Source organism: Nannobrachium achirus, assembly GCF_963921795.1.
Source record: "Nannobrachium achirus genome assembly, chromosome: 20".
Classification (NCBI taxonomy): Eukaryota; Metazoa; Chordata; class Actinopteri; order Myctophiformes; family Myctophidae; genus Nannobrachium; species Nannobrachium achirus.
Window position 1 is genome coordinate 19386775 of NC_137827.1, and position 27930 is coordinate 19414704.

The window sequence follows — 27930 nt, forward strand, 5'->3', positions numbered from 1 at the left end:
ACTGTCTCACAGTTCCTGGCCTGGGGAGGGGACGGAGGGGTCATGGGGCAAGAGGGTGAAGGGGCTGGCCGGGTCGGGCATGGGTTCCGCCTGTGGTGTAAGCAGAGTGGGAGGGGGTTAGGCAGCCGGGGAAGGGGGAGAGGTCGCCTACAGGTGCATTGTCTGGGGAAGGAGGACCTCCCCTTAAGGAAGCATGGTTCAAAGTGGCAGAACGGTGTGTTAAATGCTGTCTTCCATTAATGTTTTTTAATTATTATTATTTATTTATTCATTTTTGCAGATGGTGTCTCCCTGGAGTGGTACTAGGCAGAGCTGTTTAAGGGAAGGTGATTTTAGTTATTTACTGTGATGTTTAGGCCAGGGGTTCCCAAACTTTTTTTTGTCTCAGGGCACCCCATAAATATGTTTTTTAATCCGAGGTAGCCCTACATTATAATTTTCACTCCCAGCACCTTATATTTATAGCATATCGTCGTCGGGTGGAAACCTTGTATTTCCAAAACCGTTCATTTTGTATTTATCATCTATAAAATGTACTAAACTAGTGAAAACAGCAGATCTACAAGCACACAACGCATCGCAGGGCGTTGTGTGCTTGGCTGTTTTCACTCGTTTTGTCTGACAGAGGTTTGTTTCTGCCCGACAGTGACGATATTTTTGTGATTATGTTGCGAGGAAAACGTTGAGATAATAGCCATTTTGGTTAGAACTGACTGAAAATAACTTTGTACTTCAAGTTTAAAATGATACTAAATATTTTTTCAAGTGTCCAAATAAATTCCAAATATTATCAAATTATCTCACGGCACCCCTGGACTGCCGTCGCGGCACCCCATGGTGCCCTGTCACCCACTTTGAAAACCCCTGGTTTAGGCATATAGTAGTCAATGCAGGGGCATAGGGTATCTAAGGCTAAGGAGACATGGAGTTCCATTGCTTCCCTTCAAGGTTTGTCCCTGAATGCCTCGTACTGTCTTAGAGTTCATAATAAATCATTTAGCCTAAAAGGTGGGTAAATGGCGTTTACTCCACTACACTTCTGCTTGGGCCTACCCTTTTGAAGTAAATAATTACAGTACAGAGTTATATTTCAACCAAACTAGTTAGTTAGACATCTCGACAAAGACGTCTGGACTAACATCCGATCCAACCACACTGTAGCAATGTCACAGCCTCTGGCACTTCTGGTAAGACTTAATTTAAATTATTAATTAATGAAGGTACTGTTATTCTTATTTATTGATTAATGACTTATCAGAGTGTCTATGATCATTTTCTAGAATTTGAAACGTGTATTTTCTAGGTCTGTGAAATGTAAGAAACATGCCCAGAAGCATTTAGAAATGGAAATGAATTGACATATTTTAAATAGTAGAAAAAAAATAAGTATATTTATTTTGGGCGTTGCTAAATCTATGTACCTTCAGCCAGGGGAATAATAATCCAAGCAAGAGCTGTAACTAGCTAAAGCAATTCCGGGGACATTAAAAACAACAATTTCACTTTGAACACTGATCAGTGATCACCATAAAAAAACAATAATGATAACAGTTTAGGTCAAAATTGCATGGTTTAACATTTCATACGATTATTTCTGTGTTGCTTTAAAATCCCAACAATGTCCTACTTGCCCTAGTTTAAAATGATCTGAGCTAATAAGTAAGCAGAAGAACCTACTGTATTTGTTTGAGAAAATGTGATTCATATTTATTTTTGGCCACTTATGGTCAGGGGTGTCGCACCAAATTCTGGGCCCTGGGTATACAAGGATTCACTGCGAGGGACCCTATGAATGTTCTTTATAGGGGGTGGGGGTTTAACCCATTTAGACTGGGAACACATTATGCATTATTTTTTTGCTTTAACTATTGAAAAGTAGCAGATATACAATCATTTTTGCATTTATATCTGCTATTTTGTTCTCAGTTACAGTGCCCTGTTGTAATTGCTGCCATTTTCATCTCTGGCATCGGAGGCACATTCCAGTATGGTTTTCATATATCTGTGATGACTTCACCTTCTTCTGTAAGTATAATCAGTCAAATGTTCAAGTTAAAACACCCAACATTTTGATCATAGTTTTATAAAACTAGTTTGTGGCACATTTATGTAACGGAAGCTGTGGTGACTTAACGACCCTATAACTTAAAATTAAAGTTAAAGGAGCTATAGTCAACTTTTTCTTGAAAAACGGATGCTAAAATTAAAATAATGTTTCGAAAATATATGTGTTTCTATTCAAAAATGCAATCCATTGTCAGACTGACACTTTGTTTACATTCTAGTGACTAGAATGTAAACAAAGAATCTAGTCTATAGACTAGGATGTAAACAAAGTGTCGGCCCTACAATGAAAAAGTTATAGCTCCTATAGACTATAGCTCCTTAAATTAATATAATAATCCACCAATGATTATTTATGTACTTGATGGCAAGACTTTGTTTGTAGTTTATAAAGGAGCTGGTGAACACTACATGCATGCAGCGATATGGGCTCACCTTGGAGCAGTGGCATATCTCTATCATTTGGTCCTTCCTCGTCTCAATCTTCTGCATCGGGGGACTAGTGGGGTCCCTGTGTGCTGGTCCACTGTCAGCAAACTATGGCAGGTGAGTACATTTAGCACACACCTTTGAAGGACTGTGGTACGGTCATCAAATGACTATACTTAAAGGCAGTGTTTCTCAAACGTTCACATTTCAAAGTCTCCCTTTAATTCTGACAGTGTTCAAATGGGTTCATTTGGTTCCATTTGTACACTGTCAGAGTTACAAAGTTGTATGGGTCAATTTAAACTCCATTAAAGGAACCCACAGAGACCCTGGAATCCACTTTGAGAACCACTGCTTTAAGGGACACTTGGTTTAGTTATTATTCTCTATACATTTTGAAGATTATGTGCCTCTCATCGCCAGTTTGTCCTTTACACACCTTTGCACCTGCCAGAAAGCGATGCTTGTTGCTGAACAATCTCGTGTCCATTGGCGGAGCTGTTTTGATGCTGCTGAGCAAAGCAGCCACGTCCTTTGAGATGATCATGGCTGGCCGCTTCCTCTGTGGCATCAATGCAGGTTAGACCCCAAGGGGAAACCCATTACTCCTTACGTTTTCCTTTTTATGTCCTCATGGATGGCTGCTCCATCACTGCTAGGCCACCTCCTTTACAGACAATCAATTCCCATTTAAACATGTGGCTATTATATTGCTTAGTCCCCGCAGGTCATTAGTCAACCCGTTATTGATTATGGATCCCATAATGTATGACTTTGGTTCTCAAAGTGTGGTCCGGGGACTCCTTGTGGGAGTTCCAGGGGGCCCCCAGCTAAATGATAATTAGGAACTAGGCATTAGAACTGCACACTGTTGAGGTGCCAACTTGCTTCTTGTGCACAAGTAGGCCATGTAACTTGTGCGCCAGCAGAGCACGCCATAAGCTTGCTCTCACCACTGGCATCACCACTGGCATTACCAGGAATGATGGTCCCTCTTTGGCTGTTAGTTATGACGTTGCCAGTAATGCTTGTCCCTGATTGGGCTACGGGCTTAAACACACACGGCTACCTACCTATACCTACATACTGTACGCAGCCGGACGCAGTACTTACTCTGCTGGCGCAAGTAATGACCAAATGGACCCTTATGGGTATGTTGCTCAGAGATTGTACAAATTTGTAATTGTGGTCTCAGAGATAGAAATGCCATTAAATGGGGGTCCGTAGCCTAATGCATGTCAAACTGGGGGTCCTCACGGCCTGATATAAATGACAAGGCGCATAAGTAGCCTTACATAAATACATACATTTGTCAAATCTATGTAGGCCTATATCTGTGTGGGTGTGTCTGTGTTTATGCCCATTGCCAATCATGGCCCATGGCCCATAGTCAATCAGAGTGGGGAAAAGGGTGACGTCATAATATTGAGGTATATACTGTATAAGGGCCACGAGAGGGACCGTCTATGCCTGTAGCAAATCGGATGGGCCTAAACGGGCATATGTCCAAAAATATTGAGGATTGGTGGATTGGTGAGCTTCACATGACATTTCAGCCAACAAGTTAATAAATGGGCCAATGATTGGTCAAATTAAAACGGAGAAAAAGTCGCGAGGCGGCAGTGGCTCAGGGGTAGAGTGGAGGGTTCCCAGTTCGATCTCAGGCTCCCCCAGAGTTAGTGTCGAAGAGTCCTTGAGCAAGACTCAGAAGAACCCCTAGTTGCTCCCGATGGGCAGGTTGGTGCTTTGCATGGTTTCTTGCCCCATCGGTGTATTATGAATGTGTGTATGAATGGGTGAATGTAATGCACAATCTCTGTAAAGCGCATTGGATAAAGCCGCTAATATAAATGCACCATTTACCATTTACCAAAAAGTATAAGAACCACTGACACTCCCCTGTGGTCTCTCCCCTAGGAGTGAGTCTGGCCGTTCACAGCCTGTACCTGGTGGAGTGCGCCCCCAAGAGGCTGCGTGGCATGGTGGGTGTCAGCATACCTTTGTCTCCACAGGGAAGTTCTGTGGACAGCTGCTAGGGATCAGGTGAGGCACCCAGCGCCATAGACACCACTGAGTCTTTTAATGAGTCCAGTGGCATCGGGTTCAAGTGTCAGCTGACACGTGGCCCCAGGATATGTGATGGATTCAGTCCCATTTGAAATATGATCTTTTTTATTTTAACTGTTTTTTTTTAAACAGATAGCTGATGTTGTCTCCCACAAATAGTTCATCATCATACCACAAGGCCTAAATGAAAAAAGTAAATGGGGAAAGTTAACAAAATAATCTTCTTAATTCCAGAAACTAGATTAGACTGCAAAATTCCTGAACTTGATTGATTGATTGATTGAATAACGTATTAGAAGTTTGCATAGGACAGTAGGTAGTACAGTAGGTACAGTTCAGATACAAGGTCTAGTACCAATAGGTTTTACAGTAAACCCAAGAAACCACATGTTTACATCGGCCTTAAATTATTTTAGGGGGTCCCCAGATGATTAACTGTTACAGTTAATCATCTGGGGAAAAAATTGACCAAATTGAACAATGGCCAAATTGTCAAATATTAGAGGCAGAAATTGTGAAAATAGCTGATCTACATGTTCACAACGCCGTTGTGAATCGTGTTATATTAAATGTAATGCCTCAACTCTTAGTGCTTGCCACGGTGGGGGGGGGTCCCCCAGTTAAAAGATGATTATTTTGGGAGTCGTGGCCTGAAAAGGTTGAGAACCACTGCACTAAGTGATGGTGATGGTGTTGTTGCAGTGAGCTGCTGGGGACAGAGGACCGGTGGCCGTGGCTGCTGGGTTTCAGTGGGTTCACTGCTGTGCTCCAGCTCCTCACCCTGCCTCTCCTACCAGAGTCCCCCAAATACCTGCTGCTGGGCAGGGGAGACCGCCAGGGCTGTGAGAAAGGTTTGACCCGTTTGTAAAGAGACGTTTTTATTAACCGATAAGACCAGCGGACGATTCTTCAAATGTCTTCTAAATCCTAAGGGTTTTCTCGAAAAATGTATGTTTCCATATCAGTGGTGCTCAAAAGATTTGATGTCAAGGACCCCTAGGATTATATGTATTTGACCGCAGACCCCCATCTCAAAATATGTTGTTCCAGGGACCCTTAGAAGCAAAGCTTGTTGTCTATGTTCTGATAGTACTAGCTAGAGTGTTTGGTCCACAGGCATACATTTGAAAACTTGTGAAATGGGACATTCTGGTACTTTAACTACAATTCGATACCAATACCTTTGTACTTTTACTCAAGTACATTGTGAATTCCGGACCTTTTACTTGTAAGGGTGCCCTCACACCAAAGTACCTATGAGAGTGGAATCCGCGTTCCGCAAATGCATTTCAATGAGAGTGAAGCGGTTTCATGCCAGCAGAGGATTTCTGCAAAAAACGCTCCCTTCTCCTTGAAATGCATTGGCGGAACGCGGATTCCACCCTCATAGGTATTGTGGTGTGTGGGCACCCTAACAGAGTACTTCTACAAAGCAGTATTGATACTATTGATACTTTTACTTCAGTAAAAGGAATGTGAGTACTTTTTCCACCACTGCAGAAATGCAGATGCAACATGTTATTTTTGCCCCCTCCCCAGCTATTAGGAGGCTATGGGGCAACAAGGACTACAGTGTGGAGGTGGAGGAGATGTTTGAGGAGCATGTGGCATTGCAGGGGGTTCGCAACCACACAGTGATGGAGCTGCTCTGTAACCCATCCATACGCTGGCAGCTGCTTACCATCCTGGTCACCTTCACCACACTTCAGCTCTGTGGCATAAACGCTGTGAGTCAGTGCTTCCCCTAAAAGATAACCTGATGAAGGTCTAACACAGTGGTTCTCAACCTTTTCAGACCGCAACCCCCCAAAAAAACATATTTTATATTTTATATTTATGCCTTAATCCTAATGGAATGGAATGTATGGGGATAATGGAGTAATGTATGCTGTGTAATGTATGTTTAATGCTTAATCATACTTATTAAATTAAGAACTATGAATCTTATCGATAGACATTAAAGCCCCTTGACCAAAAGAGCTGTTCACAAAACAATTCATTATTCACTACCATTTAGGCTAAAGATGGTATGATAAATAATCATAATAAAGTAAAGTCTTCAAGTGAAATGGAACAATATATGAGGGGAGTGGTGGTTGCAGTTGCATCAGTGTACAGTAATTAAAGAACATTTTATGTGATGCGACCTGATGTTGTGTAATTGTGACCATCGGTCGCATTTACTATGAAACCCTGCAGCTCATGTGCGTCACTCAGTCACTCTGGTATAACATAATGTAATGTGTAACTATGTCATATAACTTGTCTACTGAATGTCCTCTTCAGGTGTACTTTTATTCATTTGAGGTGTTCCGTGCTGCTGGAATCCAAACTCACCAGCTGCGTTATGCCGCTTTAGGAATGGGGCTATGTGAGCTCTCTACCTCTATAGACAACATGCCTGGCCACGCCCCCTACTTCCGACCGGAAGCCCTTTTTTGGGCTTGATCGTAGCGCGATTTCCTGTTTACGTTCATCTGATCTGATTCTCCTCTTAACTAATGAGACGGGATTGTTTTACTTTGTAATTTTACTTTGTAACTTATGTTAACAATGTCACTTAATGGCAACACTCATCCACTCTGCTGATAAATAAATGAGTTGTGACGATACACACCCGTTCTGCCGTCATTCAATGTTATGAGTTGGAGGGAAAAAAAAGAGATCTCAATTGAAACAATGCCATAGGCTTTCTTGGGCGTATGCTTTTAGTTGACCTTGTACTAGTGTACTGTCATGAAACTACCTTTTTTCATATGCAAACTTCTTAAAAAATAACGCTATTTAAATTGTTTCAAAAGCTTTATACCCTGTATATATATATAAAATGTCACAATGCGACATAGCTTTTTACACAATGCTGTACTCCCTCCAACTGCATGTCATATTATATGTTCGCCATTTTAAACTGTTTTTATTTTATTTGACACTTGCTTTGGCAATATAAACATGTCTTCTCATGCCAATAAAGCTCCTTTGAATTGAATTGATATAGGCCTACAAATAAACAGATTTGTGTATTTGAAAGCAAGCATTGAACCTAATCAGTATTTCATGGAAGCGAATGTTGTATGATTCTAGCTAGCAAACCTTTTCCCTTCAGAACGCTGGTTGATCATGTCAAACGTCATCTTCTCCATTCTCCACTCTTCTGGGATGTCACCATGAAGTCACAGTTGGCTTGTGTTGTGTGATATGCATTAATGTTTTTACAAATAGGCCTGTCAACAACTCAACCCACTCCAGAATAGACATAATACACATTAGCCCACCTATTATGTGCATCCTATGCTGTGTTCATTTCACTATATCACTGTAAATCATCGATTTAATCCTAATCAAGGCAATATAAATATCCATTCATATTTAATGCTCATTTAATCATTAAATCCTAAACTGTCACGTCAAAACAATGAATACATTTGGCTTTAATAGATACAAAAACAAACTGGATTAATTGAAAATGACAAGTGTTTAAAAGCATTCCTTCAAAGCATCATTGGGAACATTCCTTATCTCAATAACACAATATACAGTACAACATTTGAAACCCTCAACAGTTAAAAAAAAGGCATGGACAAGTCAAAGAAAAGTGTGTGTAAATATTTTATTGCAATAAATATGATGAGGAGATCTCGACCCTCACATCTGGCTTCATTGGTCCTGCATGGACGTCTGAAAGACAGAAAACAATTGCATTCACAGATACAACACAACAGCGAAGAGCTTTTATTTCAATTATAATCAATGTTGTGTTGTCACAAGTGAAAATAACTTTTACTTAGTTGTAACAAGAGTAGTAGTCACCATACAGTAAAAGATCGTAGCTAACAATGCTAATTAGCTAGCATGAGAGTTTTACCTTGTTGTTGTTGTTGTTGTTGTGAGTCGTGCTGCTTCTCTGGGGAGTTTGCTGAGTTTAGGATATGTTAAGGATGTCATCAATACTATTAACTGGTGTAGATAGAATAAAAACATCGAAGATAGCGGTGGCTTGCATATCAAGAGACCATGACCGCACCGCACCATCTAGCTGACAGCTGGGGGAAAAAAAAACTCAGTTGGTTTAACCCTTTCAGTTCATTGTCATAATCTTTTACTGCAGCGCTGGGCAATGTTGCCAAAATTTGTGAGAGAAATAAGCGAAACAAGCCAACTCTTGCAATATAAATAAGCAAAAAAACAAGATAGTTTAGGTAAATAAATTGACTTGGCAACACGTTTATATGCATGCCTGACAGAGAGAACCCGGAAGTTCCCTTTCGACTTGGGGGCGGGGCCTCCCTCCTGCAATCGGCCAGGAATGTTGTCTATAGCCTGTGTAAGTCACATTTCTATGACATTCTCATAACACTTTATCAAGGAATAACTGTAATATGCCTACATTTGTCGTATTTAATCTACTAAACTAGGCTATATTTAATCTATGGTGAATTATACTCTCCAAAATAAATGCCTGGTGAACCTATTTATATACTAATATATGCTAACAGCACCCCCATGTGGTTCAGTGACTTCATTACCCTTCTTTTGGAATTGAAGTTCATAGTTATTGAGACCACTGGGAAAAAGGTGCTCCTTTTCAGGGGTTACATAGGCATGGCTACCACCCTGGGCCTCCTCACCATCACTCTCTACCTGCAGGTAAACCACCTCCACACCGCATCATCTGCATTGACACAGTTACAGCCTGCTAACGTATCTGACATTGTCATTATGACAGAGAACATTTAGTGTCTTGTCATGCGGCTATGAAAACAGTGCAGGGGTCATCAATATGTCTGTACACAGACAAATGTGTCCATGGCAAAGACTTGGTCTTGTCCGTGGCATTCTATTTTTTACAAACCATTACAATATTCTTATTTTGATTTTACTGAATGTTAAGTCTCCAGGTTTTCTTCAGGATATGTATGACACTTATTTACTACGACACTATGGCACATTAGGGGCCCTATTTTTATCCATGCTTTACCCCTTATCCCTTAACTTCTTTGCCTTTTTGAAAAACATTTTTAAATAGTTCAAATTTCTGATCTACAAGCTCACAACGTGTCCATGTAGATTGGCTATTTGAAGTATTTAAAATGTTTTCCAAAATAGTAAAACAAGGCAAAGAAGTGTAGGGATACAGGGTAAGGTATGGACGAAAATACAGCTCCAGGAGTCCAACTACCAGTGGTTCTCAAATGTTTTATTTGCAATGACCCCTTAACTCTGAAAGTGTATAAATGGAACCAAATGTACCCATAAGCGGTCCATTTGGTTCCATTTATACACTCTCAGTTACAGACCTGTTATGGTCATTCAGGGATAGCTCTTTCTGTGTTTCTGGTAATATCACAGTCTGCTCATTATTTTTGTGTGTCCGTGGCAAAAATAGAATTTTGACAAAAATGTCCACCACAAGCCAGCATGGCGATGAACCCTGAAACAAAGTGTGTCAATGTTTGCTTCAGGGTCAGGTCACCTGGATGCCATACTGCAGCCTGGCTCTCATCTTCATCTTTATCTTCTTCTTCTCCAGTGGACCTGGTACGTGTGTGACCTACAGATCACTACATGGTCTGAAACGTTTTCTACTAAAATAACCGTTAGAGGCCATCTTATTGTAGTTTATTTTAATCCCTACATACGTTGTATGAGGAATAGTGAAAATAGCTGCTCTACAAGCATACAGTGCGATCATACATGTTGTAAAGATCACCTTTTTTCTGATTATTAGGGGAATTTTGGAACATTCTGGAATTTTTGAAGCGGTGAAAACCGCTTCCAATGAATGGCTTTGTGTGTATCACGCCCATATATGGTCATTTCAGTCCAGAATGAACAGGCTTTTTCAAAAACAGAATGTCCGTTTAATTACCATATATGGTGATGTCAGTCCAGAATGAACAGGGTTTTTCAAAAACACAAAGTATGTTACCTTATGTCCATATATGGTCACTCCAGGCCAGAATGAACAGGTTTTTCCTGTCCCGTACGTGTAAAATATCAGTCCAGAATGAATAGGCTTTTTCAAAAAGCAAAATGTGTGGTGTCCCTCCCGGTTAGATGAATGGATACTTTGAGGATTGGTCAAGCTTCACATGATAATTTGGCCTTCAGGGTTTATCTGTCTTGTACATGCAGTATCTATTGCAGACTAGAAAAATATTGTTCCTTCGAAACAATTGTGGGCTCGCTTCAAGCCGGAAAACAATGGCTATAAAAGCACAAAATGTCAAGATCGCAGGCAGTGCTCTCTTTGACGTTACTGACGTCAAAGATTGGTCCATTTTGTTCCAAAAATGTGTTGTGCAAAAGTTGACCCGCTGGTGGCGCTATAACAGGCCAATGTGAGAAGGTTGGTATCTGTTCCTTGACCTATTGGGAATGTGCTTGCAAGATTTCACGCACATCCCAGGCTGTGTTCATGATTTGAGGTGTTTTTGTCTTTGGACACTTTATCGCTGCTTGCAGCTATATTTATTATTATTATTTTATAATTTGTTTGTGTGCACTTCATAGGCATGTTAGATAAAGGTCCTTAGATTGCGTGTAGAATGTTTCATGCAAATTGCAAAAAAAATCCTAGAATAAAAACGGGTTTAAGCGTTTTACAAACTGCTCAAAATTATATAGCGCCCCCCTTTGGCCATTGGGGTAAGATTGGTTTCAGTGATATTTGAACTAACCCTCTACACTATTTTGTCATGAAAATGTGACTTTGCTTGTATGTTTTAGAGGCAGAAGAATAATTTGCATAAAAATGCAATATTGTTTGAATTATTTAAAAAAGCATGTTTCAATGTTAAAGAAATCCGATCTGACAGATCTTTAGATATCAGTCCAAAGTTCACGTAAAAAAAGTTTTGTGCACGTGACGCGAAAATTCCAGAATAAAAGCGGGTTTACGCGTTTTACAAACTGCTCAAAATGGCGGAAAATTGAAGGGCGGAGCTTACTTAACAACGACACAGATGTCTTCCGCTTGAGTCAAAGCACGCGTGTAACAAGTTGCATGTCTTCAAACGAAACGAGTCATGACTTATGCCCGTTTGAAGTTTGAATTTTCAGACGCTTCGTATAGCGCCCCCCTTTGGCCGATTGGAATAAAATTGGTTTCAGTGATACTTTGACTAACCCTCCACATCTTTGCCAAATGCCATGAACGTGTAACTTTGCATGTATGATTTAGAGGCCGAAGAATAATTTGCATAAAACCGCAATATTGATTGAACTATTAAAAAATTATATTTCACTTTAAAAGAAATCCGCCGAGATAAATCTGACCGTATTGGTCCAAAGTTCATGTAAAAAAAGTTTTGTGCGCGTAACGAAAAAAACCCAGGAGGAGATAGATTTTTACTGTTTTTCATATAATTCCGAATTGTGGGAGACCTAAAGGTCAGAGGTCAAAAGTTAGAGGGTAAAAGTTGTTCGGCATGAGGAGACGCATAAGTGTATACAGGTTTCATGGCTGTACGTATAACAGAGCATGAGCTATACCTGTTCAAAGATCGCACTTTCGAAGGCTTCCTACAGCGCCACCATTTGGCCGATTGCTGTATAAAGTAATAGCACACGTCGCCACTGTAAGCTGAACACATTGATGTTTTTATTTTCATTTTCTCACTAAGTATGTAGGAGTAGAAAGGTGCCAAAGTATTGAGGAAAACTTGATATAGTATATAAATAAATAAATAAATAAATAATGACAATATCTAAAGTGTGCTCGCCTTTAGGCGAGCCCACAATGACAATATCTAAAGTGTGCTCGCCTTATAGGCGAGCCCACAATTAATTATGGTATCATCATCATCTGTTTTTACTGTATGTCTTGAGACTCCTGTCCAAGACATCATTCAGACGCGCCTCCTGCAGGAGACCTGCACCTCAGATCTGAACCCTTTTGATTTGGACCTGTTAGCGACCGCATGCCCTTGCTGACCTCCACCCCGAGTATAGGATTAGAACCCGCAGGTAGGCCACATGCCATGCACCTAAGAATAGTATATTCAAATATTTAAAAGTGTTTTAAATACCTGTCGGCTACCTTTACGGCTTTTATAGAAGGCAAACCTGCAATGCGATACTTTGTTTTCAGAAGCTTTACAAACGTATATAAAAATGTGCGAGACAAAGTACAAAAAACTACCACTTCTATACAGAATGGAAGGAAGGACTATTTTTTCCCCAATATTTCCCTCTCCAAGTCATTTTGTCTTCTATGTAACAACGTCAGCACCGCTACTCCAAAGCCCCCTCAGGTAAATGTTTTAAGTATTTTCAGCAATGGTGGAGGTAGATCTTGTTGAGCTGGTCATTGTGGGCTCGCCTGGAAGGCGAGCACACGTATGTTATCTTCATTATTGTGGGCTCGCCTATAGGCGAGCACACTTTAGTTCTTGTCATTATTTATCTATCATGCATACTGTAGACGGGAACTTCGGTTCCGTTCTACTCCTACATACTTAGTGAGAAAATGAAAATAAAAACATCAATGTGTTCAGTTTACAGTGGCGAAGTGTGCTATTATTTTCTATAGCAATCGGCCAAATGGTGGCGCTGTAGGAAGCCTTCGAAAGTGCGATCTTTGAACAGGTATAGCTCATGCTGTGTTATACATACAGCCATGAAACCTGTATACACTTATGCGTCTCCTCATGCCGAACAACTTTTACCCTCTAACTTTTGACCTCTGACCTTTAGGTCTCCCACAATTCGGAATTATATGAAAAACAGTAAAAATCTATCTCCTCCTGGGTTTTTTTCGTTACGCGCACGAAACTTTTTTTTACATGAACTTTGGACCAATACGGTCAGATTTATCTCGGCGGATTTCTTTTAAAGTGAAATATAATTTTTTAATAATTCAATGTATATTGCGGTTTTATGCAAATTATTCTTCGGCCTCTAAATCATACATGCAAAGTTACACGTTCATGGCATTTGGCAAAGATGTAGAGGGTTAGTCAAAGTATCACTGAAACCAATTTTATTCCAATCGGCCAAAGGGGGGCGCTATACGAAGCGTTTGAAATTTCAAACTTCAAACGGGCATAAGTCATGACTCGTTTCGTTTGAAGTCATGCAACTTGCTTACACGCGTGCTTTGACTCGAGCGGAAGACATCTGTGTCATTGTTAAGTAAGCGCCGCCCTTCGATTTTCCGCCATTTTGAGCAGTTTGTAAAACGCGTAAACCCGCTTTTATTCTGGAATTTTCGCTCCACGTGCACAAAACTTTTTTTACGTGAACTTTGGACCGATATCTAAAGATCTGTCAGATCGGATTTCTTTAAAATGTAAACATGCTTTTTTAATAATTCAATGAATATTGCAGTTTTATGCAAATTATTCTTCTGCCTCTAAATCATCTTGCAAGCACATTCCCAATAGGTCAAGGAACAGATACCACCCTTCTCACATTGGCCTGTTATAGCGCCACCAGCAGGTCAACTTTTGCACAACACATTTTTGGAACAAAATGGACCAATCTTTGACGTCAGTAACGTCAAAGAGAGCACTGCCTGCGATCTTGACATTGTGTACTTTTATAGCCATTGTTTTCTGGCTTGAAGCGAGCCCACAATTGTTTCGAAGGAACAATATTTTCTAGTTTATATACTATACTATACTAGTCAGTATCTCCTCAATACTTTGGCGCGCTTCATCTCTTAAACGCTTACACCTTTCAACACCATTCAAATTTTTATGTGTTCAGCTTACTGAGGACAAGTGTGCTTGTATTTTTGGTTTTGAAATGTTTTGTAGTATAAATATAAAAAAATAAAAATGTTTAACTTTAAGCACCCAATGCATTTCCAATGGGTCCCCAGAGTGGAGAGAAGGATAATAGACCCATGTTTATGTTAAGGCGCTGTGGCTGCAGTGTTCACACTTCAGATATGCTATCTATATCATTGCGTTCACACAGGTCTGCTCTCTGATTTGATCCAAATGTCTAAGCTGTGTGATGTATAAAACTATAGTTATAGTTAAAACTATAAATAAATGTCCCTCTCCACTCTACTGATTACACAGCTGTGATCAAGAATCAAGTCCGGGCGATGGGATGTAAATCCCATAGCCATATATCCTAGAGCCCGCAGGGACAGTCAGCCATATTAGTGGTTGTTGTTGGTTGTCAGGGAGATATCAAAACCAATGCATTTCCAAGTCAGATCCACAAACACAATAAAAGCCATGCTCCACTCCTCAGTCTGGAGTGGCCACATAGAAGAACGCCTTGGTTATGACATAGTGGAGGACATATGTGATCTGGGATTGTTAGCCTACAGTATATGCACTCAATATACTCCACTACAGTTGGAGTCCATTTGACAGTTGCTGGTTCCCAAACACAGAATCAAAAATGTAGATCTAGAACACATATAATATGTACAGTACAGTAAGGTTCAGTAGAGTACAGTAAAAGTACAGTAAGGTTCAGTAGAGTACAGTAAAGTACAGTAAGGTACAGAAAGGTACAGTACAGAAAGGTACAGTAGAGTACAGTACAGTAAGGTACAGTAAAGTACAATACAGTACAGTAAGGTACAGTAGAGTACAGTAAAGTACAATAAAGTACAGTAAAGTAGAATAAAGTACAGTAAGGTACAGTGGAGTACAGTAAAGTACAGTAGAGTACAGTAAAGTACAGTATAGTAAGGTACAGTAGAGTACAGTACAGTAAGGTACAGTACGGTACAGTAGAGTACAGTATAGTATAGTACAGTAAGGTACAGTACAGTACAGTAAGGTACAGTAGAGTACAGTACAGTAAGGTACAGTAGAGTACAGTAAAGTACAGTAAGTTACAGTAGAATACAGTAAAGTACAGTACAGTAGAGTACAGTAAAGTACAGTAAGTTACAGTACAGTACAGTACAGTACAGTACAGTAAGGTGCAGTACAGTATAGTAAGGTACAGTACAATACTGTAAGGTACTGTACCTTACAGTACCTTAAAGTATCCTATTTGTTGGGTTGGAACCGAGCCCACACTGTTTCGAAGGAACAGTATTTCTAGTTTTAAAAGTAGTTTTCAAGTAAAACATTGTGTGCATGCAGAATTAGTTGGCTGAGAATGTAATACCACAATGGTTAAATTATCTAATGTAACTTTGAGAAGCGCAGAGCTGGTCAGAGTCCAATCAGACCGGCTATGGGACTGCTGCGCTAATTGGGTGAGAGACAGCCGCTGACTCTCTGCGTCCACGTCTGAAGACGCGTCTTATGACCCGTCTGATGCCGCGTCCGTGCTTAAATAGCGGTCAAGACGCAGCTTTGCGTCCAGGACGGAGCTCCCGCGGCTCAAGACGCGATTCTCGGTTTCAATCACTTCAATCACGTCTTTGCGTCTTCTAGACGCGAAACCGCGGCTCAAGACGCGATTCTCGGTTTCAATCACGTCTTTTAACCTCAAAGACGCGGCTTGGACACTACAATCGCGTCTTTGATCCCAAAGACGAGGCTTGGAATCGCGTCTGGCTGGAACTCGGTGTGGCCGTAAAGGAGACATGTAACCCGCAAAGTCTGCTGTGTGCTGTCCTTGTATCTATTAGATACATTTTACTATTATTTATTGTCAATGGAACATGCTATATTCTACCATATTGTCGGCATTATAGTGTGTCATAACGTTTTTAGTGCGAAAATATATCTTTTCGTTTCTTTTTTTTTTTAGCATTTAAAAAAAAAGGCAGGTTATATCTGCCTGGATTCATGGCACAGAGCAGAACGTTTAGCTCAGTCGCTAGAGCGGCCGCCCCGTTGACCGGAGGTTGCCGGTTCGATCCCCGCCTCAGTCACTCTTTATTTCTAAGCACTGTGAAACACGTTTTCTTGCGGCTCCAGACGCGAATCTCGTTTCAATCACGTCTTTGAGCCAAAAGACAGGGCTTGGACCGCGTCTTTGAGCCCAAAGACGGGGCTTGGACACTACAATCGCGTCTTTGGGGGCTTGGACCGCGTCTATGAGCCCAAAGACGGGGCTTGGACACTACAATCGCGTCTTTGATCCCAAAGACGTGGCTTGGAGGCTACCGCGTCTGGCTGGAACTCGGAGCGGAGTCAAGTTCATTGAAAATAACGGGGCCGTATGTTTTGACGCGGCGCCTCCGTGCGGCCGATGTGTCTAGTGTGTGTTCCCCTTCAGACGTCTGCTGTCTGCTCTCCGTGAAAAAAAAAAATTGTATGTATTTTTTGATGGAGAATTCAAATATTACCTTCTTTTTTGCATAGGACAACTCTAACCTGCATCAATTGGTATTTTATAATTGCCAATTGTACCCTATCCATCTAAAAAACAAATTGGATGTCTATTGTAGGTATTTTTTGATGGAGAATTCAAATATGACCTTCTTTTTTGCATAGGACAACTCTAACCTGCATCAATTGGTATTTCATAATTGCCAATTGTACCCTATCCATCTAAAAAACAAATTGGATGTCTATTGTAGGTATTTTTTGATGGAGAATTCAAATATGACCTTCTTTTTTGCATAGGACAACTCTAACCTGCATCAATTGGTATTTTATAATTGTCAATTGTACCCTATCCATCTAAAAAAACAAATTGGATCTCTATTGTATGTATTTTTTGATGGAAAATTCAAATATTACCTTCTTTTTTAGATAGGACAACTCTAACCTGCATCAATTGGTATTTTATAATTGCCAATAGTACCCTATCAATCTAAAAAAAACAAATTGGATCTCTATTGTATGTATTTTTTGATGGAAAATTAAAATATTACCTTCTTTTTTTAGATAGGACAACTCTAACCTGCATCAATTGGTGCATCAACCTTCTATCTATCTATCTATCTATCTATCTATCTATCTATCTATTTATACTTCACCTTTAGTCAAGAAGAGAGTTCAGCCTCAGGAACTTGCACACCTGGAACTGTGTCATGACTGTGTCATGGAGCTAAGCAGAACTATGTTAAATACTCACAATGAGTCTGATGGACCAATCAGAGTGGTGGTGGGGGGAGGGATCAACAATAGACAGAAACTGGATAATGCTTTGTTAACTGTCCCACCTAAGTCCCTGCTAGTCTGAACAAATCACCTTCCCTCTCATAACACTACTACTACTACTACTACTACTACTACTACTACTACTACTACTACTACTACTACTACTACTACATTTATATAAAGCTGCTCTTGCATTTGAAAAAGCAATAGGGCTTCTCTCTAGTGTGAATTCTCTGGTGTTCTTTTAAAATCCCCTTTTGAACAAATCTTTTCCCACACTGGTCACAACAATAAGGTTTCTCTCCAGTATGTGAACGCTTGTGATCTTTTAGCAAAATACTTCCCACATTGGACACAGCCGTATGGTTTCTCTCCTGTGTGTATTTTCTGGTCTACTTTGAGATAATAAATTGAGCTGAAGCTTTTTCCACATTGGTGACAACAGCACTGTCTTGGTTTAACTGAGGACAGCACAGGACAGGGAGAGAAAACACCCACCTGATAAGAGCCAGATTCACATATTGATCAGCATTTAAGTAACTCACACAATAGAAAGGAATCCATCCCTTACATTGTTGTATGATAAATGTAACTGGTTAATGTTAAATTACGTTCTGATCTGTTTGTGTTCATTATAACAGCCACAGGAAAGATACATTGTTTCAGATTGTTCCAGAGTATCCATTTGCATTGGAATGCACCCATAATAAAGACACAGCAGAGGCATGTTCTGCTCTGTCCTGTTATTTTACTATTTATTAATGAATGTCACTAATACAATACAGGAGAAGGCAGATTTCTCTACTAGGTTTTATACTGTGTGATGTGGTGGACATTTCTGTAGATTACGAGTTGAGTGGGCAATATCCATGTCTAGGCCACATATATTGTTATGGTAATATGCTTAACTACTTAGAAACTGGCACCCATTGGTCATTATCAATTGAATAGGCTGATCCCAAATTAATGCTCTATTTCCCCTAGAGCAGCTACATGTCTCAAATAGATAAAATAAATGATAATTGTCTGTTCTGTGAAAGATAAGAGTATGTTATAACTGTCTGTCCAATGGCAGCTGTGAGTTAAGTCACGTTTTGTGTTCCTTTAACTTAACTCTTTGAATTAGCTTGGCTCTCTTTTTAACTCATGAATGCAAAAGCAGTCTTCTAAAGTAACCATAACAATGAATTTGCCTTTTAAATAATGTTAAACCACAAAGTAATAAAACACTTGGCTTCAACTCAAAATAGTAACCTTGACTTAATGTCTAGTGAACAAATGGACTCTTTAGCTACAAGAAAAGGCACACAATAACTCCACACAACTGAGTTTTATATAGAAATAAATATTTATAGAGCATGTAAACAGCATTTAGGTTCAAAGCCTGGGCTGTGAAAATACCCCTCTTCCTTCAGGAATAATATCACAACACTGTAAGTGCAAAATAAAATATATATAATCTTCCCACAGTTAATATTAAAATAATAAACACCCATTAGACGTCTCCCTTTGAGTCACTTAATGACAGACAATTATAATAATTTGTGGGCCTACACACTCACACACAAAAGCCAGCAAAATGAACTACTACCTAAGTTAACCTTAACTTGTGTCAGACTTGAATTCAAATGCAAGAGCAGCTTTATATAAATGTAGTAGTAGTAGTAGTAGTAGTAGTAGTAGTAGTAGTAGTAGTAGTAGTAGTGTTATGAGAGGGAAGGTGATTTGTTCAGACTAGCAGGGACTTAGGTGGGACAGTTAACAAAGCATTATCCAGTTTCTGTCTATTGTTGATCCCTCCCCCCACCACCACTCTGATTGGTCCATCAGACTCATTGTGAGTATTTAACATAGTTCTGCTTAGCTCCATGACACAGTCATGACACAGTTCCAGGTGTGCAAGTTCCTGAGGCTGAACTCTCTTCTTGACTAAAGGTGAAGTATAAATAGATAGATAGATAGATAGATAGATAGATAGATAGATAGATAGATAGATAGATAGATAGATAGAAGGTTGATGCACCAATTGATGCAGGTTAGAGTTGTCCTATCTAAAAAAAGAAGGTAATATTTTAATTTTCCATCAAAAAATACATACAATAGAGATCCAATTTGTTTTTTTTAGATTGATAGGGTACTATTGGCAATTATAAAATACCAATTGATGCAGGTTAGAGTTGTCCTATCTAAAAAAGAAGGTAATATTTGAATTGTCCATCAAAAAATACATACAATAGAGATCCAATTTGTTTTTTTAGATGGATAGGGTACAATTGACAATTATAAAATACCAATTGATGCAGGTTAGAGTTGTCCTATGCAAAAAAGAAGGTCATATTTGAATTCTCCATCAAAAAATACCTACAATAGACATCCAATTTGTTTTTTAGATGGATAGGGTACAATTGGCAATTATAAAATACCAATTGATGCAGGTTAGAGTTGTCCTATGCAAAAAAGAAGGTCATATTTGAATTCTCCATCAAAAAATGCATACAATAGACACCCTTTTTTTTTTTTTTTTCACGGAGAGCAGACAGCAGACGTCTGAAGGGGAACACACACTAGACACATCGGCCGCACGGAGGCGCCGCGTCAAAACATACGGCCCCGTTATTTTCAATGAACTTGACTCCGCTCCGAGTTCCAGCCAGACGCGGTAGCCTCCAAGCCACGTCTTTGGGATCAAAGACGCGATTGTAGTGTCCAAGCCCCGTCTTTGGGCTCAAAGACGCGGTCCAAGCCCCCAAAGACGCGATTGTAGTGTCCAAGCCCCGTCTTTGGGCTCAAAGACGCGGTCCAAGCCCTGTCTTTTGGCTCAAAGACGTGATTGAAACGAGATTGCGTCTGGAGCCGCAAGAAAACGTGTTTCACAGTGCTTAGAAATAAAGAGTGACTGAGGCGGGGATCGAACCGGCAACATCCGGTCAACGGGGCGGCCGCTCTAGCGACTGAGCTAAACGTTCTGCTCTGTGCCATGAATCCAGGCAGATATAACCTGCCTTTTTTTTTTAAATGCTAAAAAAAAAAAGAAACGAAAAGATATATTTTCGCACTAAAAACGTTATGACACACTATAATGCCGACAATATGGTAGAATATAGCATGTTCCATTGACAATAAATAATAGTAAAATGTATCTAATAGATACAAGGACAGCACACAGCAGACTTTGCGGGTTACATGTCTCCTTTACGGCCACACCGAGTTCCAGCCAGACGCGATTCCAAGCCTCGTCTTTGGGATCAAAGACGCGATTGTAGTGTCCAAGCCGCGTCTTTGAGGTTAAAAGACGTGATTGAAACCGAGAATCGTGTCTTGAGCCGCGGTTTCGCGTCTAGAAGACGCAAAGACGTGATTGAAGTGATTGAAACCGAGAATCGCGTCTTGAGCCGCGGGAGCTCCGTCCTGGACGCAAAGCTGCGTCTTGACCGCTATTTAAGCACTGACGCGTCATGAGACGGGTCATAAGACCCGTCTTCAGACGCGGACGCAGTCTGCGACGGCTCTTGCTAAATTGGGTTGACTCGTTGACCTAGGCCTACTTGCGCTATTCGGTTTATAATTGAAAAATGGAAATGCAATGACAGTAGGCCTATTAATTCATTTATCACAGACAGTTCCCTCCCCTGTAGCCTACTATTGTCAGTCGCCCTGGGGTTGTGCGCTTTTCGGTGAGCTTCTGAAGAGGCTTAATAGGCCTATTCATATCAAAATTAATTCAATTTGTCCACACATCTAGTGTGGAAGGAAGACAGACAGACAGACAGACAGACAGACAGACAGACATACAGACTGATTGATTTTATTTTCCCATTGCACACGCATAGAGAACGTCAAGTCAGTCAGTTCAGCACCGCAGGCAGCCCCTCATCACAGAGATAGACAGCGTGTTAAAGGTTTGTTTACTGTTGAGTGAGAAAAATGGTGCATATTAAGTTAATCATCTGGGGACAAAATAATTTGGGTCCCAACCCACAGGTTGAGAACCACTGGTATAGCTCCCAGTTACCAATGAATTAATTAGCGCGGTCATTATTTGCTTTCCAAGGAAAAACAAACAATAGATGTGTGAATTGCGCCAGTCATTAGCTCCTGCTGTGACATCAAATGGTGGTCCACTTGAGCACCAATTAAGGATCAAAGCAAAGGCAATTCATGGTGGTGATCGAGGGTTGTGAGTCTCACAGCTGAAACAGGGAACTGCGCTGAACTTCATGACATAACGAGGGAGAGAATTAGAAGGTTGCATATAGGGAAAAGTAGGCTATAGTTTCATGACAGAGAGAGAGAGAGAGAGAGAGAGAGAGAGAGAGAGAGAGAGAGAGAGAGAGAGAGAGAGAGAGTCAGGTTTTTCTCTGACCATGCTTGATCTTTTTTTATGATTTTTTAATTATTATTGTTATTTAAAACTGATGTCATCATTGAAATAAATATGCCAGCTCAGCTGTTACAGAACACTTAACGCCTGGGCTTTGTTTAATTTATCGCAAGAAAGTTCTAATTTGGGTTGAAAAGTAGGCTATGAATGAAGAATGAATGAGTTTTATTACCATAAAACAAGTTAAAGAACAACGAAATTGGAGCAAACCTTTATTGTTAAGACAAAACAATAAGTTACATTTATAAAAAAGTATAGATAGCCTACGAAGTAAAAAAAGTCCCATCTCATAGCTAATACAGTAGTGCATGATGAGCGCAGCTATATAAAAAGCAGTTTTTTAAGCCCGTTGGATCTTTTAAAACGCCTGTCTGAAGGCAGCAGTTCAAACAGTGGGATAGGTCTTTGAGGATGCTGTGGGTCTTCCTGAGAAGTAGCCTACATCAGCGGCGGCATACAGGTTATTTCTGTGCTTTTCATCACAGTTCTTGAAAGCAATAGTAGCACACACGCACATTGGCATCAGGCCGCATCTTGTTTATTTTCAGTGGTGAAAAAAGTAGCTGCATTGTGAGCTTGTAAAACGGCTATTTTCAAATTGCCATGTATGGTTGAAGTGGTTAGACTACTGTAAGTTTTGTAATAATAAATGCAAGCACAAACTTGTAAGCTTAAATGCCTCTGCCGAAGCACACAAAGCGCAGTAGTGCAGAACGCGCGACGCCGAATTGACTTTATATTATTGACTTATTGACTATTACTTTATATTATGGCAATGCGTTCTCCTACAGGGCGCGTCCCGTAATGGCAACGCCCGTTAAGGCAAAATGCAAGTGTACCAACAGGGTGTATGGTAGTACCTATAAGGCAAAATGTACTAAACCAACAGAGTAGCCTCCTTTTGTTATGGTGAAATGTGAGCTCACCTGCATCGCGTTTCATCCCATTCATGCACTATGACTGCATTCCGAGGGCAAGACATTAGGAGAAATGTGTGAATTGTGTGGCCATTGTATTGCGTTTCATCTCATTCATGCATACATAGTTATGGGCTGCATTCCGACAGACAACACAATAGCCCAAATTACCAACCCGACACCAGTGCTGTTGTCATGTTAGCTGGCTAACTAAAGTAAATAACATATATTTACAGTGCTTTGTTGAAAACATCGTAATATCATGATGTTTGGAAAGGCATACGTGTATTTTCCAAGTAGGCCGCGTTGCTCTGGACAGCATACTAGCTGAGCGCTTGGGGACTGTCCACAAAGTGCAACACCCAAAGTGAAAATATTAGAGCATAGCTTTCTACACAGACAGTCAACACTCTGATACAGAGCTTTATTCGTTTAAGTTGCTGAGTTTGTTCTAAGTTGCGATTCACATTTCACCATAACAAAAGGAGGCTACTCTGTTGCATTTTGCCTTAAGGGACGGCAGAAGGAGATTTGCATGTTGCCCTATCAGTACGGTAGGAGACCCGGGCAGTACATTTGCCCAGTTTGCCTTATCGGGGTTTGCCTTAACGGGATTTCCCCCTCCTGCAAGCCGAAGATTGATTTAAAGAAAGTTGCAGACATTCGTTGAGAATAGAGGGGTGTTATAGAAAAAGAGCAAACACCCCCATTTCGAATAATGGAAGTCAATGTTCGGAAAGGCGGTGTGTTTTCATTTCGGAAAAGCGGGTCTTATATAACATTTGGAGACACCGCTATTTCGAAGAATGGAAGTAAATCTTCGGAATAGCTGGATTTCGAAATGGCGGTGTGCACCCTACATGAATCTCCATATATGGGTATCAGGGATCTCCATATATCGGCCTTTGTCGGCATATGTCCGATAAGCTTGAGCCTTTACATCTGGGTTTGGTCATTCAATGATTCAACTAAATTCACAGATGGATGAATTGCAACTGTCAGATGTGCAAATCGGTGTTATTAGGAATGATGTCAATGGTTTGTGTTGATTGACGTCAGACCAGAGCTCTGGTCGACCTGAATAAGATGTGACGCAGTTTCTAAACGTCACATTTAGTCTGAGTACGACCGTGAGAGAAACGGGGTGTACTGTGAGAGTCATGAGAGTCAGACACAACAACCTCTACCGTCAAATGATGAACAATGGACAGCTGCCCTCATCTTCCTGTCCGACGATCACCAGCTGTGTAACCGGCCAGCAACAAGGAGACACAGACAAACCGAGGTCTTGCGAGGACTTCGACGCAGCCATGAGAAGTAAAGAAACATTTGATGACCTACACAGGAATGAAAACCTCTTATTGCGACCGTAGGTCGCAGTTACTTGCACACTATCCAAACCTCCACCGGCTGTCCCTCCGTCACTCCCTCCGTCACTCCCTCCGTCACTCCCTCTGTCACACGTCACACGTCACACTTTTGCCCTGCTCATATCTCTGCAACCGTTGCCCCGATCCATGCCAGATTTTGCACACACACTCCTTGCCTGCCAAACTACAACCTCCAAGGACCCCCGGAGTTTCGGGGACCCCCAGGTCCCTGGGGGACCCCCAGGTGTAAAAAATTACCAAATGTGCAAAAATGACCAAATGACCACCCCAACGGGGCTGCTCTCTCTGTGTCACACACACACACACACACACACACACACACACACACACACACACACACACACACACACACACACACACACACACACTCTCTCTCTCTCTCAAACATAATGTGTGACCTGCCAAGTGGCAAGGAATGTTGCCACTGTCCTCTCTCTCTCACACACACACACACACACACACACACACACACACACACACACACACACACACACACACACACACACACACACACACACACACACACACACACACACACACACACCCCTTCACACCAGGGAGTCCAGGAAGGATGAGCCTCCATGCTTAAATAAACAGACCTGGGTCCACTATCAAGATCTGCCTGTGGGTGTGTCTACTTTTAGCAGGAGAGCTTGCATCTTGCATGCTAGTATTGGCATTTCTCCCAAACTCAATGAAGACAACACACGCTGAAACTCTGGAGTGTCAGGTGATCATTGCTGAAACCTCAGAACAATAGCCACATATTAGCAACCATAAATACAGATGCCCACCCTTTAGCTAACAGAAACTGCTTTTGTAAATGCTGGAATGTTAAAAAGGTCATCTCTTTCACTTTCAATTGTATACATTAGCTATTGTTCATAACTACACAGTCATGTCATCAAAATGCATCTGTCCAATCTAGCGCCACCATCTGGCTGATTTTTAAAAAACACATTTTTGGACACTGCTCCTACAGAATTTGCCCTAAAATCACACAAACCACTACACAGTATCTCTACAGTCACCCTGCTCCTACAGATTTTGCCCTAAAATCATGCACACCAGTACACAGTATCTCTACAGTCATGTAATCACAACGCATCTGTCCCATCTAGCGCCACCATCAGGACGATTTTGCACAAACTACTTTTTGGCCTATTTATGGAGATAAGCGACCGTTGACCGTAGGTCGCAGTTACTTGCACACTATCCAAACCTCCACCGGCTGTCCCTCCGTCACTCCCTCCGTCACTCCCTCTGTCACACGTCACACGTCACACTTTTGCCCTGCTCATATCTCTGCAACCGTTGCCCCGATCCATGCCAGATTTTGCACACACACTCCTTGCCTGCCAAACTACAACCTCCAAGGACCCCCGGAGTTTCGGGGACCCCCAGGTCCCTGGGGGACCCCCAGGTGTAAAAAATTACCAAATGTGCAAAAATGACCAAATGACCACCCCAACGGGGCTGCTCACGGGGCATTCCCGGGGACCACCCACTCCTGGTGCTCCAGAACGGATGCAAAAGTGGTGGCGCCCCCAGTGGAGGACCCCCTGCCACTGCAGCTCACATAAAATGCCGTAACTCGGGCTAGGAGCGACCGGGAGAGCCGGGGCCGGTACCTATTCGTCCGCCTTGGCGGCGAGGAGACCCCACCCCTCATTTCTCACATGGCCCTCTAGCGCCACCATGAGGCCGATTCAGATTTTGCCCTAAAATCACGAAAATCACTACACAGTATGTCTACACTCATGTCAACAACATGGATCAGGAAGATTTTGGAAAAACACATTTTTGCTCTATTTATGGAGATAAGCGACCAACGGTCGCTTATCTCCCGATTAGGGAGTCTTACTGGTGTGATAAGAGTTTCATTGAGGTATCCACACAGCATGTCCATACCAAAGAAAAACCTTTCCAGTGTAAACACTGTGACAAGGGTTTCAGTTGGTTATGTCTCCTCAAGACACATCAGCATGTCCGCAGTGGAGAAAAACCCTTCGTCTGTAAACAGTGTGACAAGAGTTTCAGTTGGTTATGTCTCCTCAAGACACATCAGCGTGTCCACACTGGTGAAAAACCCTTTGTGTGTCAACAGTGTGACAAGGCTTTCAATCAGTTAGGTCACCTGAAGACACATCAGCGTGTCCACAGTGGTGAAAAACCTTTCTGCTGTAAACTATGTGACAAGAGTTTCAGTCAGTTAATTGACTTGAAGAGGCACCAGCGTGTCCACACTGGAGAAAAACCCTTCATCTGTAAACAGTGTGAAAAGAGTTTCAGTCAGTTAGGTGCCCTGAAGGCACACCAGCGTATCCACAGTGGTGAAAAACCCTTTGTGTGTAAACAGTGCGACAAAGGTTTCAATGTGTTAGGTCATCTGAAGAGACATCAGCGTGTCCACACTGGTGAAAAACCCTTTGTGTGTAAACAGTGTGACAAGGGCTTCAGTGTGTCAGGGAATCTGAAGAGGCACCAGCGTATCCACACTGGAGGAAAACAATAGCAGATCTACCAGTAAGACTCCCTAATCGGGAGATAAGCGACCGTCAGGTCGCAGCGTGATTTTAGGCCAAAATGTGTAGGAGCAGTGTCCAAAAAAAATCGGCCTGAGGGTGGGGCTATATGGGACAGATCCATGTTGTAGAGATGAGTGTAGACATACTGTGTACCGATTTGCGTGATTTTAGGGCAAAATCTATAGGAGCAGTGTCCAAATATGTGTTTGAAAAGATCGGCCTGACGGTGGCGCTATATGGGACAGATCCATGTTGATGACATGAGTGTAGACATACTGTGTAGCGATTTGCGTGATTTTAGGGCCAAATCTGTAGGAGTAGTGTCCAAAAAGTTGTTTTAAAAAATCAGCCTGAAGGTGGCGCTAAATGGGACAGATCCATGTTGATGAGATGAGTGTAGACATACTGTGTAACGATTTGTGTGATTTTAGGGCAGAAATTGTAGGAGCAGTGTCCAAAAATGTGTTTTGCAAGAATCGGCCTCATGGTGGCGCTAGAAGAGGGCCATGTGAGAATTGATGGGTGGAGGTTGTGGTTTGGCAGCCAAGGAGTGTGTGTGCAAAATCTGGCATGGATCGGGGCAACGGTTACGGATATATGAGCAGGGCAAAAGTGTGACGTGTGACGTGTGACTGACGGACTGACAGACGGACAGCTGGTCGAGGTTTTGACAGTAACTGCGACCTGACGGTCGCAACAAACTCGTGAACATTTGTGCAAGTCTTTGAATGAATGAACTGTTTGGATCGGGAGTCTGGTGCAATGCACACAAAAAGAGATTTTTAACTTTGGACACATGCTAATTGCATTCCATATTGTCATGACTTCTTTGGATCAGAAACCCACCGGTTTTTGCAATAATTATTTCCGCGCTGCCAGAATAGGTCAAACAAAATAGGTTATTGAGTGAAAAATACATTACATTTTTGCCAGTGTATCACCATCTTCAGATCAGTGGTTCTCAAACCTTTTGGTGCCAAGGACCCCCAAATTGATATGTATTTGGCCTTGGGGTTTTGAGCCAGGGACCCCCAGAAGAGAAGAAAAAAAAATCTGTGCCAAATGTTTCACAGCCGCTGGTACCAGTCAAGTAGAAAGATTAACATTAATTCCTCCATAGATGTTTCAGAAAATCCTTATAGCCTGAACTCAAGGAAAACGGTGTTCTGATGAATCATG

The 27930-nt window shown here is 41.4% G+C and overlaps 1 protein-coding gene and 1 pseudogene across 2 annotated transcripts in view; one reads left to right on the forward strand and one right to left on the reverse strand.

Moving 5' to 3' along the window:
* acp7 (acid phosphatase 7, tartrate resistant (putative)) overlaps positions 1–27930 on the reverse strand; it is a 104312-nt gene that overhangs the window by 37308 nt on the left and 39074 nt on the right. The gene's annotated exons all lie outside the window — the stretch shown is intronic.
* On the forward strand, positions 1164–22720 carry LOC308305444 (solute carrier family 2, facilitated glucose transporter member 11-like; annotated as a pseudogene). Its single transcript has 11 exons — positions 1164–1187; positions 1927–2025; positions 2450–2610; positions 2948–3072; positions 4411–4536; positions 5263–5411; positions 6100–6287; positions 6847–6957; positions 9103–9204; positions 10020–10095; positions 22707–22720. The product of its transcript is annotated as a solute carrier family 2, facilitated glucose transporter member 11-like (transcript).